Source organism: Heterodontus francisci, chromosome 3, assembly GCF_036365525.1.
Source record: "Heterodontus francisci isolate sHetFra1 chromosome 3, sHetFra1.hap1, whole genome shotgun sequence".
Lineage (NCBI taxonomy): Eukaryota > Metazoa > Chordata > Chondrichthyes > Heterodontiformes > Heterodontidae > Heterodontus > Heterodontus francisci.
The window spans coordinates 88,367,719-88,376,768 of NC_090373.1; positions in this window are offsets into that span (position 1 = coordinate 88,367,719).

Sequence of the window (9,050 nt, forward strand, 5' to 3'; positions counted from 1 at the left end):
TGTCCTGTTGCAGGTGATTCATATCATCCTCACTGTTTGCCGTACCTCCAAGTTTGATGTCGTCAGCAAAGTTTAAGATTCCACTCTGTATTCCAAGATCCAAGTCATTTATATATAGCAAAAAAGCAGTGATCCCAGCACTGACCCTTGGGGAAAGACACTGTCTGCCATCCTCCAGTCTAAAAAGCAACCTTTTACTATGATTTGCTATTTTCTGTCCTTAAGCCAATTTTTTAAATCCAATTGGACACTGACCCTCCTATTCCTTGAGCCTCAATTTTGTTAACCAGCCTTTTATTTGGTCCCTTATCAAATGTTTTCTTAAAATCCATATAAACAACATCCACCACATTCCTTTCATCAACCTTCTCTGTTACTTCATCAAAAAATTCAATTATATTAGTCATGCATGATCTGCCTTTTACAAAGAGGAGGTGATGGCATAGTGGTATTGTCACTGGACTAGTAATCCAGAGACCCAGGATATTGCTCTGGGGACGTGGGTTTGAATCCCACCATAGCAGAAGGTGAAATTTGAACTCAATTAATAAATCTGGAATTAAAAGCTAATCCAATGATGGCCATGAAACCACTGCACTGAGTGTGAAGTAGGGAGTTTGGCAAGTGAGTGAATTTTAAGGGTTAATTTCTCAAGACTAGTTCTTGTTTTGTTTACATCTGGCAATTAATTGAAATCTCTGTTTCAGTTAAGAGGTAAGTTAGGTTTCTTGCAGTTTTAAACAGGGGTATACTAACACTCTGAGAGTAGCTGTAGTTAGTTAATTAGAATGCTAGCTTAAACTGGATTCTGAGCTCTAGCTGAGCTCTAGCAGAGCTGACACAGCATTGTTTTCAGAGTATAAATTCAGGGGACTCTGAGTGCTCCTGGAGGGCACAGAGTGTTAAGAAGGGAGTTTGGTATTTGAGGGAGTTTGGTAAGGAGGGGAACAATAAATTAAGAAGAAAAGAAATTTGAGTGCAGAGTGCAAAGTGGGAGTTTGGCATGTGAGGGAGGGGCTCCTTTCATTCTTTCTTTCTTTCTTTCTTCTACCTTTTTTCAGCCTCCAGTAGCTGCCTCTATCTTTGGTACAGAGGAAGAAGTTGATTGGTGGGTAAGTGGTAAGTTATTTTACTTCTCATTGTAATAAAAAGTTTTTAAAGTTACATTTTGGCAGGTCAGCTTGACCAAGTGGAATGTACGTTCTGCGGTATGTGAGAAGTCATGCTCACACCACATGTCCTAGACGAACACATCTGCAGGAAGTGTCACCAGCTGCAGAAGAAGCTTGAGCTCTGGGTTTCGGTACTCGAGCGGCAGCTGGAGTCACTGTTGTGCATCTGTGAGGCAGAGCACTATGTGGATAGCACATTTAGGGAGGTGGTCACACCACAGGTTAAGAGCATGCAGGCAGAGAGGGAATAGGTGACCGCCAGGCAGTCTAAAAGAACTAGGCAAGTAGTGCAGGAGTCCCCTGAGTCTATCTTGCTTGCTAATCGGTTTTCCATTTTGGATATTGGTGAGAGCGATGGTTCCTCGGGGGAGTTCAATCAGAGCAAAGTCCATGGCACCATGGGTGGCTCAGCTGAACAGGAGAGGGGCAGAAGAAAGGAAGAGCAAAAGTGATAGGGGTTTCGATAGTCAGGGGATTAGACAGGCGTTTCTGTGGCAGTAAACATGACTCCAGGATAACGTGTTGCCTCCTTGGTGTCAGGGTCAAGGATGTCATGGTACGGCTGCAGGACATCCTTCTGGGGGAGGGTGAACAGCTAGAGGTTGTGGTCCACATTGGTATCAATGACATACGTAGGAAGAGGGATGAGGTCCTGAAAGCAGACTTTAGGGACGCAGGAAGGAAATTAAAAAGCAGGACCTCCAAAGCAGAAATCTCAGGATTACTCCCAGGGCCATGTGCTAGTGAGCATAAGAATAGGAGGATTGATCGATCGAACACGTGGCTGGAGAATTGGTGTCGGCAGGACAGCATCAGATTTCTGAGGCATTGGGGCCAGTTCTGAGGCAGGTGGGATCTGTATAAGATGGACGGGCTACACCTTAACAGGACGGGAACTAATATCCTCACATGGAGATTTGCTAGTGCTGTTGCGGAGGGTTTAAACTAGGTTGTCAAGGGGATGGAAAGCTGAGCGGTAGCTCAAATTGGAAGGAAGTAAAGCTGGTAACAGGAGGTAGAAAAATAGCAAGTGACATTAGAAGGCAGGCAAAACAAAGGCGAGCATCAACTAGGCTTAGAATGTAGAATGTCAAGAAGACAAGGTTAAGGGCACTATACCTGAATACATGCATCATTTGCAACAAGGTAATTGATTTAATGGCCCGAATAGAAGTAAATGGGTATGATCTAATTGGCATAACAGAAACATGGCTACAGGGTGACCAAGACCGGGAACTGAATATTCAAGGATATTCGACATTTGGGAAGGACAGGCAAAAAGGAAAAGGAGGTGGTGTTGCGCTGATAATAAGGGATGGGATCAGTACTTTAGTAAGGGAGGATCTCAGATCAGAAGAACAAAATGTGGTATCTGTTTGGGTGGAGCTAATAAACAGCAAGGCGCAGAAAACATTGGTAGGAGTTGTTTATAGGCCACCAGTTACGGCAGTGTAGGGCATGGCATTAATCAGGAGATTAGAGAAGCATGTAGCATGGGTAATACAGTAATCATGGGTGAGTTTAATCTGCACATAGACTGGGTAAACCTAATGAGCACTAATGCTGTGGAGGACGAGTTTCTGGAGTGTGTTAGGGATGGTTTTCTAGAGCAGTATGTTGAGGAACCGATGAGAGAACAGGCTATTTTAGATCGAGTATCATGTAATGAGAAAGGGCTAATTAATAATCTTGTTGTAAAAGAACCTTTAGGGATGAGTGACCATAACATGATAGAATTTTACATTATGTTTGAAAGTGGGTAGTTCAATCTGAAATAAAAGCAAAATACTGCGGATGCTGGAAATCTGAAACAAAAACAAGAAATGCTGGAATCACTCAGCAGGTCTGGCAGCATCTGTGGAAAGAGAAGCAGAGTTAACGTTTCGGGTCAGTGACCCTTCTTCGGTTCCGAAGAAGGGTCACTGACCCGAAACGTTAACTCTGCTTCTCTTTCCACAGATGCTGCCAGACCTGCTGAGTGATTCCAGCATTTCTTGTTTTAGTTCAATCTGAAGCCAGGTGTTAAATTTGAACAAAGGAAATTATGAAGCTATGAGGGGCAAATTGGCTGAGGTGGATTGGGAGGTATGACAGTACATAGGCAATGGATAGTCTTTAAAGAAATATTACATAGTTTACAGCAACTATACATTCCTTCAAAGCACAAAAACCCCAAAGGTAAAGACAGTCAACCGTGGAGAACAAAGTAAGTTAAGGATTGTATAAGATTAAAAGAAAAGGCCTATAAAGTTGACAGAAATAGCAGTAAACCTGAGGATTGGGAGGATTTTAGAATACAGCAAAGGAGGACCAAGAAACTGATAAAGAAAGGGAGAACAGATTATGAATGTAAGCTAGCAAAAATATAAAAATGGACTGTAAAAGCTTCCACAGGCACGTCAAAAGGAAATGTTTGGCTAAGACAAATGTGGGTCTGTTACAGGCAGAGTCAGGAGAATTTATAATGGGCAATAGAGAAATGACAGAAAAGCTAAATGATTACTTTGTGTCTGTCTTCACTGAGGAAGATACAAGAAATCTCCCAGAATTAGAGATCCAAGGGACTAGGGAGAATGAGGAATTGAAGGAAATTAGTATTAGTAAGAAGGTTGAATTGGAGAAATTAATGGGGCTGAAGGTTGATAAGTCCCCAGAATTTGATATTCTACATCCCAGAGTGTTGAGAGAGGTAGCTATGGCGATAGTGGATGCATTGGTGATCATCTTCCAAGATTCTATCGATTCTGGAGTGGTTCCTGCAGATTGGAAGGTCGCAAATGTCACCCCACTATTTAAGAAGGGAGGGAGAGAGAAAACGGGGAACTACAGACCTGTTAGCCTTACATCAGTCGTTCAGAAAATGCTAGAATCTAGTCTAAAGGATGTGATAAATGGACACTTGGATAATAATAATCTGATTGGGTATAGTCAACATGGATTTATGAATGGGAAATCATGTTTGACGAACCGATTGGAGTTTTTTGAGGATGTTACGAACAGAATTGATAAAGTGGAGCTGGTGGACGTACTATATTTGGATTTTCAGAAGGCTTTTGACAAACTCGCCCACAGGAGGTTGGTTAGCAAAATTAAAGCACATGGTATAGGAGGTAATATACTGGCATGGATTAAGGATTGGTTAATAGGCAGAAAGCAGAGAGTAGGAATAAACGGGACATTCTCACATTGGCAGGCTGTGACTAGTGGTGTACCGCAGGGATCAGTGCTTGGGCCCCAGCTTTTCACAATATATATCAATGATTTGGATATGGGGACCAAATGTAATATTTCCAAGTTTGCAGATGACACAAAGCTAGGTGGGAATGTGTGATATGAGGAAGATGCAAAGAGGCTTCAAGGGGATTTGGACAGATTTAGTGAGTGGGCAAGAATGTGGCAAATAGAATATAATGTGGAAAAATGTGAAGTCATCCACTTTGGTAGGAGGAATAGATGTGCAGAGTATTTCTTAAATGGTAAGAGATTAGAAAGTGTAGATGTACAAAGGGACCTGGGTGTCCTTGTCAATAAGTCACTGAAAGCTAACATGCAGGTGCAGCGAGCAATTAGGAAACTAATGGTATGTTAGCCTTTATTGCAAGAGAATTTGAGCACAGGAGTAGTGAAGTCTTGCTTCAATTGTATAGAATCTTGGTTAGACCGCACTTGGAGTGCTGTGTGAAGTTTTGGTCCCCTTCCCTTCGGAAGGATATTATTGCCACGGAGGGAGTGCAACTAAGTTTCACCAGACTTGTTCCTGGGATGGCGGGACTCTCCTATGAAGAGAGACTGGGGAAACTGGACCTGTATTCTCTAGAGTTTCGAAGAATGAGAGGTGATCTAATTGAAACCTACAAAATACTTAAAGGGATAGACTGGGTAGATGCAGCTAAGATGTTTGCCCTGGTTGGGGAGTCTAGAACCAAGGGACACAATTTGAAAATAGGTGGAAGCTACTTAGGACAGAGATGAGGAGAAACTTCTTTGCTCAGATGGTTGTGAATCTTTGGAATTCTCTACCCCAGAGGGCTGTGGGAGCTCAGTCATTGAGTATGTTTAAAGCAGAGATTGACGGATTTCTAAATAAAATGACATAAGTGGATTTGAGAATAGTGTGGGAAAAAGGCATTGAAGTGGAAGATCAGCCATGATCATATTGAATGGCGGGGCAGGCTTGATGGGTTGAATGGCCTACTCCTGCTCCTATGTTCCTATGTTCCATTGTCGATTGTTGTAAAAATTCATCTGGTTCACTAATGTCCTTTATGGAAGGAAATCTGCTGTCCTTACCTGGTCTGGCCTACATGTGACTCCAGACCCACAGCCATGTGGTTGACACTTAACTGCCCTCTGAAATGGCCGAGCAAGCCACTCAATTGTATCTAACCGCTACGAAGTCAATAAGGAATGAAACCAGACGGACCACCTGGCATCGACCTAGGCACTGGAAACCTAGGCCCTGTCGACCCTGCAAAGTCCTCTTTACTACCATCTGGGAGCTTGTGCCAATGTTGGGAGAGCTGTCCCACAGACTAGTCAAGCAAGAGCCTGACATAGTCATACTCACTGAATCATACCTTGCACACAATGTCCCAGAAACCACCATCACCATCCCCAGATATGTCCTATCCAACCAGCAGGACAGACCCAGCAGAGGTGGCTACACAGTGGTATACAGACGGGAGGGAATTACCCTGGGAGTCCTCACGACTGACTCCAGGTCTCATGGCATCAGGTCAAACATGAGCTTGGAAACCTCCTGCTGATTACCACCTATCGCCCTCCTTCAGCTGATGAGTCAGTACTCCTCCATGTTGAACACCACTTGGAGGAAGCACTGAGGGTGGCAAAGGCACAGAATGTACTCTGGGTGGGAGACTTCAATGTCCATCACCAAGAGTGGCTTGGTAGCACCACTACTGACCTAACTGGCCGAGTCCTAAAGGACATAGCTGCTAGATTGGGTCTGCGGCAGGTGATGAGGGAACCAACAAGAAGGAAATAAATACTTGACCTCATCCTCACCAATCTGCCTGCCGCAGATGCATCTGTCCATGACAGTATTGGTAGGAGTGACCATCGCACAGTCCTTGTGGAGACAAAGTCCCGCCTTCACATTGAGGATACCCTCCATCGTGTTGTGCGGCACTACGACCGTGCTAAATGGGATAGATTTCGAACAGATCTAGCAATGCAAAACTGGGCCTCCATGAGGCAATATGGCCCATCAGCAGCAGAATTTTACGCAACCACAAAACGTAACCTCATGGCCCGGCATATCCCCCACTCTACCATTGCCATCAAGCCAGGGACCAACCCTGGTTCAATGAAGAGTGCAGGAGGGCATGCCAGGAGCAGCACCAGGCATACCTTAAAATGTGGTGTCAACCTGGTGAAACTACAACCCAGGACTACTTGCATGCCAAACTGCATAAGCAGCATGCAATAGACAGAGCTAAGCGATCCCATAACCAACGGATCAGATCTAAGCTCTGCAGTCCTGCCACATCCAGTCGTGAATGGTGGTGGACAATTAAACAACTAACTGGAAGAGGTGGCTCCACAAATATCCCCATCCTCAATGATGGGGAAGCCCAGCACATCAGTGCGAAAGATAAGGTTGAAGCAGTTGCAACAATCTTCAGCCAGAATTGCCAAGTGGATGATCCATCTCGGTCTCCTCCCGAAGTCCCCAGCATCACAGATGCCAGTCTTCAGCCAATTTGATTCACTTCTCGTGATATCAAGAAACAACTGAAGGCACTGGATACTGCAAAAGCTATGGGCCCTGACAACATTCTGGCAATAGTACGGAAGACTTGTGCTCCAGAACTTGCCGTGCCCCGAGCCAAGATGTTCCAGTGCAGCTACAACACTGGCATCTACCCAGTAATGTGGAAAATTGTCCAGGTATGTCCTGTTCACAAAAGGCAGGACAAGTCCAACCCGGCCAATTACTGCCCCATCAGTCTACTCTCAATCATCAGTAAAGTGATGGAAGGTGTCATCAACAGTGCCATCAAGCAGCACTTGCTTAGCAATAACCTGCTCAGTGACACTCAGTTTGGGTTCCGCCAGGGCCACTCAGATCCTGACCTCATTACAGCCTTGGTTCAAACATGGACAAAAGAGCTGAACTCAAGAGGTGAGGTGAGAGTGACTGCTCTTGGCATCAAGGCAGCATTTGACCAAGTATGGCATCAAGGAGCCCGAGCAAAACTGGAGTCAATGGGAATCAGGGGGAAAACTCTCCGCTGGTTGGAGTCATACCTAGCGCAAAGGAAGATGGTTGTGGTTGTTGGAGGTCAATCATCCCAGCTCCAGGACATGACTGTAGGCGTTCCTCAGGGGAGTGTCCTAGGCCCAACCATCTTCAGCTACTTCATCAATGACCTTCCTTCAATCATAAGGTCAGAAGTGGGGATGTTCGCTGATGATTGCACAATGTTCAGCACCCTTCGTGATTCCTCGGATACTGAAACAGTCCATGTAGAAATGCAACAAGACTTGGACAATATCCAGGCTTGGGTTGATAAGTGGCAAGTAACAGTCGCGCCACACAAGTGTCAGGAAATGACCATCTCCAACTAGATAGAATCTAACCATCTCCCCTTGACATTCAATGGCATTACCATCGCTGAATCCCCCACTATTAACATCCTGGGGGTTACCATTGAACAGAAACTGAACTGGAGTTGCCATATAAATACCATGGCTACAAGAGCAGGTCAGAGGCTAGGAATCCTGAGGCGAGTAATTCACCTCCTGACTTCCCAAAGCCTGTCCACCATCTACAAGACACAAGTCAGGAGTGTGATGGAATACTCTCCACTTGCCTGGATGGGTGTAGCTCCAACAATACTCAAGAAACTCGACACCATCCACTTGATTGGCACCCCATCCACTAACATTCACTCCCTTCACTACCGACACACAGTGGCAGCAGTGTGTTCCATCTATAAGATGCACTGCAGCAACTCACCAAGGCTCCTTTGACAGCACCTTCCAAACCTGCAAGTCTACCTAGAAGGACAAGGGCAGCAGATGCATGGGAACACCACCAACTGTAAGTTCCCCTCCAAGCCACCCACAAAGAACAAAGAACAAAGAAAATTACAGCACAGGAACAGGCCCTTCAGCCCTTCAAGCCTGCGCCGATCCAGATCCTCTACCTAAACATGTCGCCTATTTTCTAAGGGTCTATATCTCTTTTCTTCCTGCCCATTCATGTATCTGTCTAGATACATCTTAAAAGACGCTATCGTGTTCGCATCTACCACCTCCGCTGGCAACGTGTTCCAGGCACCCACCACCCTCTGCGTAAAGAACTTTCCACGCATATCCCCCCTAAACTTTTCGCCTCTCACTTTGAACTCGTGACCCCTAGTATTTGAATCCCCCACTCTGGGAAAACGATTCTTGCTATCCACCCTGTCTATACCCCTCATGATTTTGTACACCTCAATCAGGTCCCCCCTCAACCTCCGCCTTTCTAATGAAAATAATCCTAATCTACTCAACCTCTCTTCATAGCTAGCGCCCTCCATACCAGGCAACATCCTGGTGAACCTCCTCTGCACCCTCTCCAAAGCATCCACATCCTTTTGGTAATGTGGTGACCAGAACTGCACGCAGTATTCCAAATGTGGCCGAACCAAAGTCCTATACAACTGTAACATGACCTGCCAACTCTTGTACTCAATACCCCGTCCGATGAAGGAAAGCATGCCGTATGCCTTCTTGACCACTCTATTTACCTGCGTTGCCACCTTCAGGGAACAATGGACCTGAACACCCAAATCTCTCTGTACATCAATTTTCCCCAGGACTTTTCCATTTACTGTATAGTTCACTCATGAATTGGATCTTCCAAAATGC